This window comes from Amblyomma americanum, chromosome 6 (genome assembly GCF_052857255.1).
Source record: "Amblyomma americanum isolate KBUSLIRL-KWMA chromosome 6, ASM5285725v1, whole genome shotgun sequence".
NCBI lineage: Eukaryota > Metazoa > Arthropoda > Arachnida > Ixodida > Ixodidae > Amblyomma > Amblyomma americanum.
The window spans coordinates 115,775,987-115,791,358 of record NC_135502.1 but is presented as its reverse complement, the minus strand read 5'-3'; the positions used below and the strand labels follow the sequence as shown (position 1 = coordinate 115,791,358).

The window sequence follows — 15,372 nt, the reverse complement described above, 5'->3', positions numbered from 1 at the left end:
TTCTATATTCGCATATTCTTGTTTAGTGCGCAGTATGCCTCTGTGTGATTTAGCTAAGCCAGCCACTCCTCTTCACTGCAGGGTTCTCGAATTCAACACCAGATAAACAGCGGTACCGCTCCACCTATCCGACAGAAGCCTTACGCGTGTGCGAAGTAGAACGGAAGGGGATCAACGAGCATGTGCAAGATATGCTACAAAAAGGCGTCATCCGGTAGTCGTCTAGTCCGTAGGCTACCCCTCTTCACCCTTTTGCGTCAACTACCGTCGGTTAAATGCTGTCACGGAGGAGTACGTCTACCCGCTTCCGCATATTGATGATGACGTCGATTGCCTTCAAAACGCTTGGTACATCTCGGCGGTTGACCTGCGCTCTGGGTATTGGCAGATCCCCATGTATCTATCGCACCGGCAGAAGACTTGTTACGCCCAGTGGACTATGAATTTTTATGCCGTTCGAGTTATGCGATGCCCCAACTACATTCGAGCATTTTATAGGCACGATACTGCATCAGCTTAAGTGGAAGGTATGTGTTCGTTACCTCAATAATGTTATTTACGAAAAGGCTTTCGCCAGCTTAACGAAAGACTTGGTATTGTGCTGGCCTGCATCACACAAGCTGGACTGGTCTTAAGTTTGATGAAATGCCATTTTGGTGACAGACAAACCTTATTCCTCGGATTTCTGGTCGTCAAGGATGGTATCCGACCCGACCCACACAAGGTAGCTGCCGTCCGTAAGTTCCCACAACCACGCTCTTTGGAACACCTTAAAGGCACTCAGGGCATCTGTTCATTTCCCCTGCCTCATCCTAGGTTTTGCCTACCTTGCTCGTCCCTTGCATTCCCCTCTCCATAAAGGCGCCCCGTTTTTACGGGCGTCTGAGCACTGCGCTCATTCAGCTACAAAACGACGCTCAACACATGGTCACATACGCAAGCCGCACTCTGACAAATTCGGGACCCAACTATGCTATAACAGAAGCCTAGTGTCTCGCGGTAGTCTTTGCTGTGGAAAGGTTTCGACCATATTTACATGGACGTCACCTCACTGTTATTAGAGACCATCATTCTTTGTGTAGGCTTGTCAGCCACCGAGATCCTTCACGTCGACTTGCTCGTTGGTTCTTGCGCCTTCAGGAATACAAATTTACTCTGATATAACAGCGGTCGCCACCATGCTACTTACCACTGTTTATCTCGTTTCCTGCTGCCAGACATGGTGAGTTGCGAAAAGCATTTCGATCGCTGTATGTTTTCTTCTGCACTGAGTTCCCCAGCCTTGCGACTTTACAGCACGAACAACGCAACGATCGTAGTCTCCAACCGTTGCTCCATCAAGCCTGTACGTCTGCGCCTCTCACGTCATTGGTCACATCGGAAGGTGTGTTGTTTAAGAAGAAATAACTATTTGTTGGTGCACGTCTGCTTTTCACCGTCCTTGCCAGAGTTGGTGGCGTCCTCCTTCATGCAATGCAGGATGATATTGACACGAGGATTGGAAGTAGAAGAAGAAAGAGAGCCTCTAGAAGTAGACGACGCTGAAGTGTGTCCGTTTCTCTGGTGCCCTCGTTCAGTCGCTGCAGTTCCTTTTCAGTGTAACAACTGTTACACATCTGGTGGAGGTGCTGGGTATACGTCCTTTTTGGTAACATTATTCAGTTTCCTGTAATCAACACAGAATCGCGACGTGTTGTCTTTCTTTTTCACCAGGACCACCGGCGACGCCCACGGACTTGTTGACGGCTGTATAACGTCGTCTGCAAGCATTTCATCGACTTGCGTCCTAATAGCTTCGCGCTCTTTAGGCGAAACGCGGTATGGACGCTGACAAACTGGTGGCGTCAGTGTGGACATCAGTCTCTGCATTCTCGTCAAAATGAGCTAGTATTGGTGGACTTTGAAGGCGGCAGCGGAGTTCCTCGAAGGCTGCGTCTTGGGCACTTCCCCATACGAAGAGTGTGTCATCTCGAGTCAAGGCAGTGAATGGCTCAGCTAGGCGAGAAAAGCTTTAACAAAGCGGCGGTAATACGAGCAGAGGCCCAAAAAACGTCGGAGGGCCTTCTTGTCGGTTGGGCGTGGGAAACTGGAGACGGCGGAAGTCTTGTCGGGGTCTGGAAGAACACCTTGTGCGCTGACAACATGTCCTAAGAAACGGAGCTCCTCGAATGCGAAATGGCATTTCTCTGGCTTGATCGTTAGTTGTGCAGACTGAAGAGCTTGAAGGACAATGCGCAATCGCTGCAAGTGTTGTTCGAAGCTAGACGAAAAGATGACCACGTCGTCCAGGTACACAAGGCACGTCTGCCACTTCAAACCAGCTAAAACAGTGTCCATCATGCGTTGAAATGTGGCCGGAGCGGAGCAAAGTCCAAACGGGAGCACCTTAAATTCGTACAGACCGTCGGGTGTCACGAAAGCCGTTTTCTCGCGGTCTCGCTCGTCCACCTCGATCTGCCAATATCCGCTTTTCAGATCTAAGGAAGAGAAGAACCTGGCGTCCCGGAGTCGGTCAAGGGCATCATCGATCCTCGGGAGTGGACGAAGAAGTCAGCGACTTCAGCAGCAGTACCGTTTGCAAGTGACGTGGTCTCAGCGTATCGGGTCAAATAATCTGTCGCGACCGCAATCCACCGGTTTCCTCTGGTCGACTTCGGAAAAGGGCCGAGGAGGTCTATGCCAATTTGCTGAAAAGGGGTCTTTAGTGGTGCTATGGGCTGCAGAAAGCCGGCTGTCTTCAGAGGAGGAGATTTGCGCCGTTGGCAATCCCGGCATGTTGTTACGTATCTACGCACGGATGGGAGTAAATTGTGCCAGTAATACTTAAGCCGAATCTTTGCCAGTGTGCGACTAACCCCCAAGTGGCCGGCGGATGGTTCATCATGACAAGCGCTTAAGATTTCGGAGCGTAACTGGGATGGCACAACAAGCAGAAACGTCTCTTTGTTGCTGTCGAAGTTGCGCTTGTAGAGGACTCCACGCCGCAGAATGAAGGTCTGTAGTCCACGGCGAAACACACGAGGTACATGAGAATTCAAACCCTTCAGATACTTAACGAGTGGCGCCAACTCAGAATCTGCTCGTTGAATCTGCGTCATACGGGAGATGCTAATGGCACAAAGAACAGGGCAATCTTCGGGGATGTCTTGAGTAGCCGGTTCCACGGGCGCTCGTGATAAACGGTCCGCGTCCTGGTGCTGCCGACCCGATTTATAGACGACCGTAACGTCGTACTCCTGTAAACGGAGGCTCCATCTGGCCAACCGGCCAGAAGGGACTTGAATGCTGGCCAGCCAGCATAGCGAGTGATGATCGCTGACAACACAAAACGGTCGGCCGTAGATGTAAGGTCGAAACTTACTCAGAGCCCAGATGACGGCAAGGCACTCTTTTTCGGTCGTCGAATAGTTCCGTTCCGATCGAGAAAGTGTGCAGCTCGCGTAGGCGATTACTCGCTCTGCGGCGTCCTGCCACTGTACGAGGATCGCTCCAAGGCCGACATTGCTGGCGTCTCGGCGAGGGCTTGGGGAACGGTAACGCAGCGGAGATGACGACCTAGGATCGTAGCGACCGTATGTCCCAGGCCTCTGACGGGCCGACAGATGAGCTTCAATTTCGAATGGTCGTTCGCCATTCCGGGGGAAGGGTCGTCGGGCGCGAAACCACGCAGACCCACTCGGCGATACGGGCAGGCCCTGTAAAGATGTCCCGCCTCACCACAGTGGTAGCAAAGGGGCCGCCGGTCCGGTGCACGCCACACTTCACACTTCCGTGGCCGCTGATAAGCTGGTCGAGCAGGCACACGGGAAAGACCAGACTGCTGCGCTGCGTGAGTCGCGGTATTCACGTCGTAGCCTGGCGTTGGGGTCCGGCAGAGGACAGATGCATAGGTTGGTCTGACCTCAGTCTTTCTTGGGATCTCAGGCAGTAGTTGCTGCTGTGCTGCTAGGCGCACCTCGTCCCGGACGACTTCAGACAGCGATGTAACAGACGGCGCGCTGGGAGGCAGCTGAAGGGCTTGTAATTCCTCCCTGACGATCGACCTGATTAGGTCCCGTAAAACGGCCGCATCACTCCCTAGCGGTATCGAAGAAACAGCGGGCCCAAGCGTGCTTACATCCCGATTGTATTGCCGGGCTCGTTGCAGGAGCGTCGTCTCCATGGTAGTCGCTTCCGTGAGGAATTCGGCAACAGTACGCGGTGGACTGCGCACAAGACCGGCGAAAAGTTCCTGCTTGACCCCGCGCATGAGGTGGCGAAGCTTCGTCTCCTCCGCCATGGATGGGTCAGCACGCTTGAAGAGGCGCGTCATGTCCTCTACATACATGCGGACGCTTTCGTTAGTCCGCTGGTTACGGGAGCGAAGCGCAGCTTCCGCTTTCTCCCGGCGGTCTGCGTTGGGGAATGTAGCTATGAGATTTTGGCGAAATGCCTCCCAGGTGGACAGGTTGCTCCGTCTCTGTGTAGGTCCGTCTCTCTGGTGCCCTCGTTCAGCCGCTGCAGTTGCTTTTCAGTGTAACAACTGTTACAATATTGCTTCCGTTCTCCAAGGGCTTTCTCGCATGTTCCACAGAACGCGGTAACGTTTTTACTGGCGTAGACTTTAGAAGGCAACTAAGCAATACGCTGCATCAGTGTACAGTGTGAACGGTTTAAGCATCGCACTACCTCGCGCGCCGCTTTGTTGATACCGGTCAGACCACCTCACACCCATTTTGAGAAGATCAGAGCTGACCTGCTTGGTTCGCTCCCCAAGTCTTCCACAGGCAAATGGTGGATATTTGTGTGCGTCGACTACTTGAACCGATACATGTAGGCCGTTGCTCTCGTGTTCGCCGAAGCAACAGACGTCTCGTCCTTTCTACTGCACTCGATCATCCTTCGCCACGGCGCTCCTCGAGTCATCATCAGCGAAAGTGGGCGCCGGTTCACTGCCGACATTGTGGAAGAGTTACTACGGCTGTTACTGTGACTCACGGTTCGACGCCCTAGCATCCTCAAGCGAATGAAGAAACCGAAACGATCGACTAGGTGTCGCGGAATGTTCGCAACCACATCGCAGGACTGGCACTGTACTGCGCTCACCGTCACAGCATTGTAGAAGAGGTTATTCGAGTTATCCCATCATTTTTTTTTTTCGTCCGATAAGGCACCAGTTAGCCAGTGACCTTCTGCGGTGGTTGCTGCAGTGAAATAAATTTACTCGGGAACAACCCTTTTTCGCAGTTCAGCAGAGACTAAGCAGAAAAGGGGAGAGACGGGCCCTTGTCCCCGTGCCGTAGGGGCTGAGTTTTTCGCTTTTTGGGCTAGGATTAAAACATAGTAATTTGGAGAGACAGTGCGGGGTCGCTAGGGCTCAGAAGACCACTTCCCGCGGCACAGCGACCAAGGTCAGTCTCCTTCCTTTGCCTGCCTAGTCTCAGCTGCATTGCCAAAGAAGGTTGTCCCCGAGCAAGGAACCATGCTTCAGAGCCTGAGCAATCAAGGAAAGCATCCTTTTGGTTTGCTCACCTCGGCACACGCAACGTCGCGATCGCGCTTTAAAATTCCCTTCCAAACGAGGCGTTGCAAGTCGTTGGAGAGGATGGCCGATATCCCGACAAGCTGATGCTGCAAATAGCATTTGTGTGTTCGTATCATGGCAGGGCGCAGGAAATTCCGCATCGTACACTCCCCTTACACATGCGCGAAGCTCTAATTTCGTACCGCCGCTCTGACCGCTCAGCAGCTGTTGAAAGCTGCGTTCTGCTTCCAAAAACACTAGCGGCGGCCGGGTATGACTGCGTGCACCCGGAAAATATGGGCTCACAGTTAGCCTGCGGAAACCGCTCCAATGTTCGAAGCACTCTGCACACTTTACAATGCACAAATTCCCAAAGGGGTTGAAACGCCACCAGGAAGATATAATGAGGGCGCTTATCCTACCTAGGGCACAAGAGGTTGATTGGTGATTGGGAATCGCTACAAGGTATCGCATGCAGCGATGTCTGCATGCGGTACTTTGCCTGCGATAAGAGCAGTCGGCGTAGAATGCCTTGACTAAACATCAGCGCTTAGAGACCTCCCAATGGCAGTATTTCTCACTTTAGTAACCAGGACATCTGGATCGACGGCGGCAACTCTCGGCGCTACGCCTCCTGTGGAAGGGGTGCAACACCAGGTTGCCTTCTGTATAGAGGCATCTCAAGATATAATGCGTGTAACGAGATCGGCATTTTTTAAATCTTGAGGTAAAGAACATGCAAATGCTAATGGGGCACTCGGAAGAGTATATGCGAACTTATTTTATAAAAAAAATGCCTCCTTCCATCAAAAAGAAAAAGTCACAAATCAAGTTTTGTGCACAAACCTGTTTACTGGATTTTGCAAAACTTACAAAGCTGCGATTGTTTTAAAATGGAATCCTTTCCAGCCACCAATCCAGATATACTTCTCCCGTCACTTCCTGTGGAAGCAAGTATGGCAATGTCTGTCTCCTCAAGAATATGCTCATATAGGGACAAAAAATGTCAAACATGGCATATTTTTAATATACTCTGCCGTATATCCCAGCAATTAAAGCAGCTAGAATGCATGAATGTTCAGCCGTAATGGGGCCTAACACTGAATGCGTGCGCCAATTCTACTTCATTTAGCAAGCGTTCTTTTACTTGTAAGAAAATGCCGCCTTCTATTTTTTTCTAAAGATGGGAAATTAATGATTGTGCGCGAATACTACCCTTAAAATCTGAATCGAACACCAAAAGAGCAGCTAGAAGCCTAAACGAATATAATTCAAATCAATAATACTACCAAGCCTTATACAAATTAGAAATTTTTTACGAACGTTACGTACTTGCGCGAATATTCGGAACAAAACGAGTCGTCATGTGACACTGACAAGAGCCAGCGGCGCCGCTGCGGTATGGCCCTTTGCTTAAAAGGCGAAATACTCAAAACTAACCCCCACCAGAAGCCACTCAACATGAAATGAGTATAATGCGTCCCAGCTAACGTTACCCAAAGATTAATTAAAGCACAGAGACAGCTAAGATAGGCGGAGGCGATTTTCAACCACCCATGTTCAGCACCCATGCAGTATTAATCACTCAGAGTATTTTTGTACTTTTTTCAAATGAATAATTGAATGATGTGAATAAAAATTGACTTGCAGCCATTGTCATTCTGGAGCAAATTCGAGTTCCAAACTGTAGGGCTTGCTAAAAATCTCGAATTCGTTAGTTTATATTTTGATTTCAGCTACAGATGTGTTTTTTTTCCTCGTTGAAAGGAAAGTGCGCGAAATATGAAAAAAATCTCACGTGACCATGCGTTTTTGCGCCTCCACCGCAGCGCTCTCAACGACCAAATTTTTTAAGGTTACCGTTTGTATGGTCTACGGACGTGACGGGGCGAAAACAGTGAGGTGGGCGCTGCCCGAGGAATTGAAAGTAATAACTGTTACCTGACAGCGTTCGAAGCGGAAAAAACACCCGACGAACAGAGTTAGGTGTCTGGCGCATCACATGTGGCATCTTTGAGTTCTGACACAGGGCTTTGCTTTCGAAATTAGCGATTTTTCTGCGGCCAAGCTAACGAAACACCCCACCGACGACTAGGCGCTTGTTTTATTCGGCATGCGTCTAACTGCGGCAAACTGGCACGCCCACTGTTTACCGCACTGAGCGCAGCCAGGTCAGGAGTTACCAGATCGATCCAACAACACATAGCCAGACTGGCCTCCGTAGTATGCCAAATGTAGCAAAAACGAGTATGTTAAGTCGGCCAAAAGCCGCCAAAACGTTTAATTTTTTTTTGTGAAGTGATTAATTAGACGTATCGAATGAATTTCCAGCAAGGATATCTACTTATTTATTTTTTTCACGTATGAACTGTGAAATCCTGCGCATGGCATGGTTTTCCGCATCGCGTGCACCATCATGGTGGCCATGTGCCACGGAAAGCATCCGCTGCACCAGTTCAAGGAGTGCGCCAAAGTAGGCATGCAAGCAAAATCATGGTGACCCAAATGCGGTCTTCATCACCAAGGCAGCATTTTTTTATATTTTTAAAGCAAAAAATTAGAAACACAAATAGCACCGCACAGTAAGCTCGCTGAGCAACGGTATCCATTTAGCCATTCAGTATAGCTTCAGCTCATGTTAGTGTCGCTGAACGCAACGTAATTAACGAAAAACGACAATAAATTTCAAAACAAAATCTAAGACATGGCGGCTAGTACAAAATATAGTACAATCCATAGGATTAAGCAGGATGGAGAAGAATCTGAGGCATCATGGACTGATTGGCAAGAAGAACTGATTTTCTCGTACAAACTGTTCGAGCTGAAACGGGACAAACAATCTTGTCCCAGTTTAAAATCCTTGCAGCACACTCCTTTCGTGGCAAGGCCAAACTTCACGTGGAGAAGCGCTTCCAATGTATCATTAGACAATCCGTTAGTATATTGATTTTAGTGATACTTGGCTGAACACTCGTTCGACGGTGGCGTTGTACAAGGCTGGTGATAACAAAAACAGCGCCCGGACATTAGACATTAGTGGGAACGTTGGCTTGCCGCCAACATTGCTTGGAATTTTCCCGCTTACCCAGAATTCAGCTATAAACCAAGTACCCCCGCCAAATCATCCGCCCTGGGTTGGAGCAGGTGATACTGAGAATGCAGTGCAGAAAAGGAAATGGTCGCTATAAAAGCTCCGAATAAGGAATAGACAAAATAGAAGGCGCGTTTCTTTAAACTTTTTGGTTCGAGAAGCTGCGCGTGGCTCAGAAGCTTCACGTTTCGAGGAAGCTGCTGCAGCATTCTTTTAATGCACGCTGCAATAAACTTCGGCGCCTGTACAACAGAAAAGCTCTATCAGAGTCGCTGACAGAAGAATTCTCGAAGCATTCCAGCAAAAAAAAAGAAAAAAACTCCCACGTCGCAAGCTCTGACACGTAATATGTCCTGCTTGCATTCCGCGCTGTCGTGGCTCTGTGGAGCCTGGCATTATAACACTACCATTAGCAATTTCACAGAATAATTAAGCTCCTCGTTTAATCTGACAGGGTCCGAAGTCTCGCACTGAAAGAGGTTGTTCATTCCTTCGAATTCATCCATGATTTCGCTTACAAATGTAAAAACTAAAGTTTCCTCATTAGTAAATTTGCTTATTACTCTTGCTACTTAGCAACATCCCCTACTTCCATTGCTTCAAAGCGGGCTGCCAGTGCAGCCCGCTAATTCACGAGCGATCGCAAATCGGATGCAAAGCCGAGCCATATTGTCGCACCGACACCTGAGAGCTTATTTGGGACACCACCCGAGGTTATGGCGACGCGCGTTTCTCTGTACTCTTGCTGCCATTCTGGAGAATGTGCCTTTGAAATGTTTGCGTGCACAAGGTAGCCAAACTATATCGGCAGCACATCGATCATGTCATTACAAGCTAGTTCTAGGGAATGGCTCACACGCTTTACAATCTCAAGGAGGGCATTTTCTGCCTTCAGTTTTGGGTAAAGGCTGTTGTGCTGCCCACACATGACGCTTGGCCCGTGGCCCGCACAATATTTTGCGTCAAGCTTCCTGTGAGTTCAAAGCTTCGTTAATTGAAAAAAATAGCTCCTCCACTGATGCATCAGTCACTGATACAAGGCCGAGAAAGGCCGTAACAAAATCAATAAAAATATTTGTTGGAGAGCAAATAATAATGACATGTTTACTCCTTTTTTACATATCCACAGGAAGAAATGTTTACCGAAAATATGCACATATGCTCAAGGAAACGATTGACGCCAGCTCCGTCAAAATGTAGCCCAATCGGGTAACCCTGGCCAGGTCACGGGTGTTACTTACAATTTTACCGCCAGCGCCTAATTCATTGTTATCGGCCCATCACATACGCGGCACCTTCGAGCGCCATTACGTTTGCGAATTCCGCGTTTCAGAACACCGCCGTCGCGTCCGGACGCCAATGGTCACATGCCAACTTCTTTATATTGTCCGCGGTATTTACATATTAATTTGCTGCCGCACGTAAGCACCTCAGTGCTTGTGGCCGGCAGAAGCAGTGCACACTATACTATGCACCGGACAACGAAACGCTCCCAAATGTACTCAATTGATTCATAAATCAACACTTACAAAAATAAACGAACAAGTATATCCTCAAAAAGTAATCCCACACACAGGTACCAATTTAAAAGACGTAACAAATGCAGAAGTACAGTAATAAAAGATTCCGAAAGTAGTGCCAAATTTCACACAATTCTGCTGAATAAGACAGCCAGAAAGGAGAAGAGAACTATACACTGCTTCCTTAAATCCAACCAGTTCTACAAGTGCACTTTTCATTCATATTCACCTTCTGCACGCTTTCTTTTCAACGCAGAAAGAAACCACCTATAGGACAGATCAGAATAAAAACTGATGCATTAGACGTTTTCTGGCGTGGTCTAAAATTTGGCGCCGGAATTGTCGCCGAAAACGGAATAGCTGAAAAAAAGGTTTCTTCAATTTTTTTAATTACTCGCTAGAACAAAATGCATATTGATAACTACATAAACGGTAAAGAACATGCTTCAAGTTTCCTCCACCTGTCTAGCCTGGGTGTAGTTTCAGTCTTTGGCTGATGTTAACTGGAACAACTTACTTTATGACCGCCATACGTTATGAAAATGTAAACAACCTTTGGTCAGTGGCGACGGTGGCGACAGCAGAGAATAAAACAGCGCCATAACTCAGTAGATAGCAAGCTCGAGAGCTGTATGATTCATGGATTCCGAGATCATCACATAGGCAGCGATTGCTAAACCTGCCGGAACCCTGCCACAGCACCCAATCCTTAAGGCCATCTATGGGCATTATGAACGCCGCCACATAACTCGACGCCAACGCGGCACCGAGCCCTCTTTTGCGCGCCCACCGACCGGGACAGCATGTTTTGCGGCGTTGCAGTTGATCTTGGTTTTGAAACAATCGTAGAAGAAAACTACTTCCAGAATTATTCGAACTTCCTTCTGAGTATTAAAAAAGCATTCGACAATTTCAGTACATATTTTAAAAACAATCTTTGAAATAAGTTTGGAATTTTGGAAATAATTTCGAAAATTTTCTATTTAATTCCTTCAGCGTATCGGATAGAAGGGCATTCGACTCCCTATTCGAAACTTCCAAATACTCAAAAAACCCTAAAAAAAGACCAGAATTTTCCACAATTTCTCCGAAACGTTTTGCAATGTGCGTATAGTTTTCGTGTTACATATGGCCGAATTTGCCCACTTTAGCAGAGTTTCGGTCAATCAATACAAAAGGGACACTCCCGGCCGTTGTGTAGAGCGACCAACTTTTCATGGATATAGAAAATTTTTCTGACAATAGGACTACGTTTACTACAACAAAATGAACACCAATATCTCGTTTCGTAGGCTTTAACATAAATGATTGCAGGTTACAGAATGCTATCTCCCTCCATTCCTCTATCGCAACAAAGGAGAGAACAACAAGGTGTGTGCACTCCGGCGTTATTTACTGCTTGTGCAGATAATATAAAGAGTGGGCCAGCTAGCTAGAAAACATCAACGAGGAATTCCCGGGAAGAAGAAGGCTACCCAAGGAGGGCTTCGACTTACAGGCTGATTCAAGGGCTCGACCTCAGTGGTATCGGCGGCGCACGTTTCGACGCTTCAAGTGACATTTATTTCTTAAAAACTGCGTCCTGCGCCTATATACTTCTTCAATGCAGGTCCTACGTCGGCGCTTTCAAGGTTTCCCAGGGCGGTCATGCGCTCCTCGCCAACACCGTTGCTCCCAAAAATATGCTTTAGGGACGAGATGTAACTAATCAGATGTTGTAAACTAGGAAGCGCAAAATACCGGACGACGGACAGAGTAAGGGACACAAAAAACAGGTTCACGAGCGCTTTTTTTTGTGTCCCTTACTCTGTCCGTCGTCCGGTATTTTGCGCTTCCTAGTTTACAACATGCATCACCAACTAGCCCGGCAGCTTGCTCTCCTTAACTAATCAGAGTTGAAGCGATCGCAGCAACAGGTTGCAGGTAGGTCGCATTGAACAGATTCCAAGCGGTATAGAAATGCTCTTACTTTGCGCACCACTAGGCGTAAGCACGGCCCTGCGATGTTGTCATCCGCACGAACGTGGTCATCCGAGCCGACATTCGGTCAGCTATGAATTAAGGACGTGTTCACACAAGTATACGTGCGTCCGATAGCGTGTGTTTTCGACAGCGTCATCGGTCTTTCGGGGCCCGTGCAGCAACAAAAGGAGCTCAGCGCTCATGCGCACAGAATATATCAGCTGTACCCTCTGCTATCTTCGGCTGCCCGCACGTGCACGAAAGGCGGAACCGACTGCTCAGCCTACGCATACTACAGCGGGGCCAGCAAGGCATTCAAACTTCACAAATAACTGCCGCTAATTGATCCACGACCATGCACACTAGCTTCACAATCGACAGTACCCCCCCCCCGTCCCCTCCCCGTCCCCCCGCTTCCTGCTTCTACTTCGGATAGCTTTGCCCAGCCGGCGCACGCGCAGGTAATGACGTATAGAGTCAGGTACCAGGAGATAGACACTTTGTGCATTGCGTGCGGAGAGGAGGAGGAAACGGCTGAACACTTGATACTTTTCTGTAAAGGGCTTCACCCTACAGTGGAAGGCAGCGGGGCTGACTTAACCAAGGCATTGGGGTTTAGGGATAGTGAAGGGAAAGTGGATTTTAAGAGGTTAGAAGTAACCAAGCGAAGGTTATCTGATTGGTGGCTAAAAGCAAGACAGGAGTAAAATTTCACAAGACATGGCTAGGTGGCTTGAGCCACCGCCCGATGTAAAGGGTTCAGCCGTATCCATCCATCCATCCATCCATCCAACCGAGCTTGTAGGTCGTCGTGTTCTTTCCGGGGTGGTGTTGGGAGGGAGGGAGGGAGACGCGCTATGTCTCCGTGTTTGCCGGAAGCCTGGAAGCACAAGTTTTTCAACTTCGGGGACGAGTTTACGGCGCCTGTTTCGCTATAACTCTGTGGTGTGCCCACAATAGTTCGCTCTATGCGAGACGAATTTCCATTGCTGTAATGCATACTTTGACGGCAGCACCACTTCGTTTGCAACAACCCTTCATTCGTTACATCTGCTGTCGTTATAAGTAGACTCGACTGCAATTAGTATTAATTAAGGCAGCATGCTAGTAAGATTATGCAGACCAGGCAGCTTGTGAATAGTTCGTAGCACGGCGCAAGGTGCTCAGCTTCAATATTTTATTTCCGGGACAGTGTCACGGGAGCTGAGAGGCGTCCCTCCGTCTACACGTTTTCTGGAAGCATGAGCTTTTCAACTTTCGGGCCGACTTTACGATGCCTCCATGTTCGCTATAACCGAGTGGTGTGGCCACATTAGTTTTCTCGTATCTTGGACGAGTTTTTTTTTTCTAGGTGGGAAGGCTTAAAACCTTCCCTACATTTGCTGGACAAATAAAGTTTTACAATCCAATCCATTGTTCTACTGCATATTTGAACAGTAGCACCACAAACATTCGCAATAAGCTAGCGGTCGTTATAAGTGCGCGCGACTTTTCAAAAGCTTTGCTAGTCTCGTGTAGTTCTATATATGCAGTCGAGCCCACTTATAACGAACCTGGCGTTAGCGCGGGCTGCACTCATTGTATCCGTGGTTTGTAATAATTGGAGTTCCAATTTTACACGAGGAAATACCAATTCCGGTGAAACTGGCGTTTTTTTTTCTTAGAAAAGTTGGTTATGTACTTCGGCTTCCTCAAAGGAGCCTACATCACGGCCCGTTCCTAGCTCTCAAGAGCGGTCATACTTGGCGTTTCTCGCCGAGGCCGTATGTCTTCAATAGTAAGGATTGTTTAAGAACACCACATAACTAGTCGCGCTTGCATGACGTAAGCCAACAGTCATTGAAGCTAAGGAGTGTAGGGTGAGTGTTTGTTTTAAATTTTATGGCAGCACAATGCTTCATTTTCATCATATTGTAGGCAGTCGGGCAGTTCTCGTACTTCTTTTACCGCAGCTTCGTCAGTGTATGACTGTGATGCCCGCATCATGATTCGCACGAACGAAATCATCCTGTGCGAAATCATGTCCAACCATCTGTACATCAACGATGCGCTGCCACACCTTCTTATGCGTCTGAAAACGCGGATGTTCAACGGTGCCCTCGGTCTTTCCTTGGCCCATAAATCATGCTGTTACTTCCACCCAAACAGACTTGATCGTTTCTGCAGCGGGGAACAAATATATCCGAACCGAATCGGAAGGTCGCCACTTGGTGCGTCTATAGCGTGCTGCGGGAGCCCGGCAGACGAAAACGGCGGCACCCCCCAGCACGCTCTTGTGGAGCGCGCAGCCCAGAATCCGGCAACTACGCGATCATATGTCGGTAGTGCGCCGTCTCTGCTTGCCGGCCGCCCCGCTTCCTCCTGGTTGAGCGAGTCCGCTTGGAAAAATATATTTGTGAACACCAGACATCGACGGCTCGTCTGCGATTCTCCTTTCACAAACTCCTGACTCCAGATTTGGAGCACTCTCGCCCATTCTCCCGGCCTGAGCCTTCATTACCATACGTGACCTGGAAGTGATAGCAACCGCTTCCTCCACTGCCTCGTCGCTTCTGTCGCAGCCGCCGCTGTCCTCACTTGAGTACCTCGGCTCCACACTGGCTGCTCGACTCGGAACTCTGGTTCCTTGCTATCGAGTGCTGTTGGAGGCAATGTACGATCACGTTATCGCTGCTCGCATTCCTGTCACCGCTACTGTAGTCCGCGACATTTTGCTCTCCCTTGCTTGCCGATAGCCCTTGTACCCATCTACGGGTGGCGCTCATGCGTCGCGTTCCTGAATCCGAACAGCCTCGCCTGCAACACCTGCTTCAATCGGAATATCTCGGCGACCACAAGTCACGGAGCTCCTGTTCCGCGTACCTGGCTGCCTCACCATGCTCCGTCCGTAGACACATCGCTGCTGCGGGAACTGTCCCTGCAACGCCTTTCTGAGCGAGTGCGCTCGATCCCTACTGCGTCAACAGCGCACCTCGCCTCACTGGCACAAATGGCCGACCAGATCATGGACGTCTTGTTCTCTGGCATGCCTGCCGTTCACTGTCCCTCTGCTCTTGCCTCATCGGCTCGTCCAGTCACCGGCGACCGCTTAGACCGGCTACTCGCCTCCAAAGCAGCGCTCAGCCGTGCGATCGACTAGCCGCCTTCCGACAATGCAGTCCTGCAAGCACACAGCGCTGGCACTCCAAGCCAGCCTCGGCACTGTGAGGCATTTCGCAGGCAAGGCCACTCACTATCTTCTCGTCGCCGCAGCTCGTTCGACGCGAAATGCGATATCCGAGCCCGCCAATGCTCAT

General features: G+C 49.1%; 1 pseudogene; it reads right to left on the bottom strand.

Annotated features, from left to right (window-relative positions):
* LOC144095475 (3-[(3aS,4S,7aS)-7a-methyl-1,5-dioxo-octahydro-1H-inden-4-yl]propanoyl:CoA ligase-like) overlaps window positions 1–15,103 on the bottom strand; it is a 58,842-nt pseudogene extending 43,739 nt beyond the window's left edge.
* Window positions 15,104–15,372: the final 269 nt, after the last annotated feature.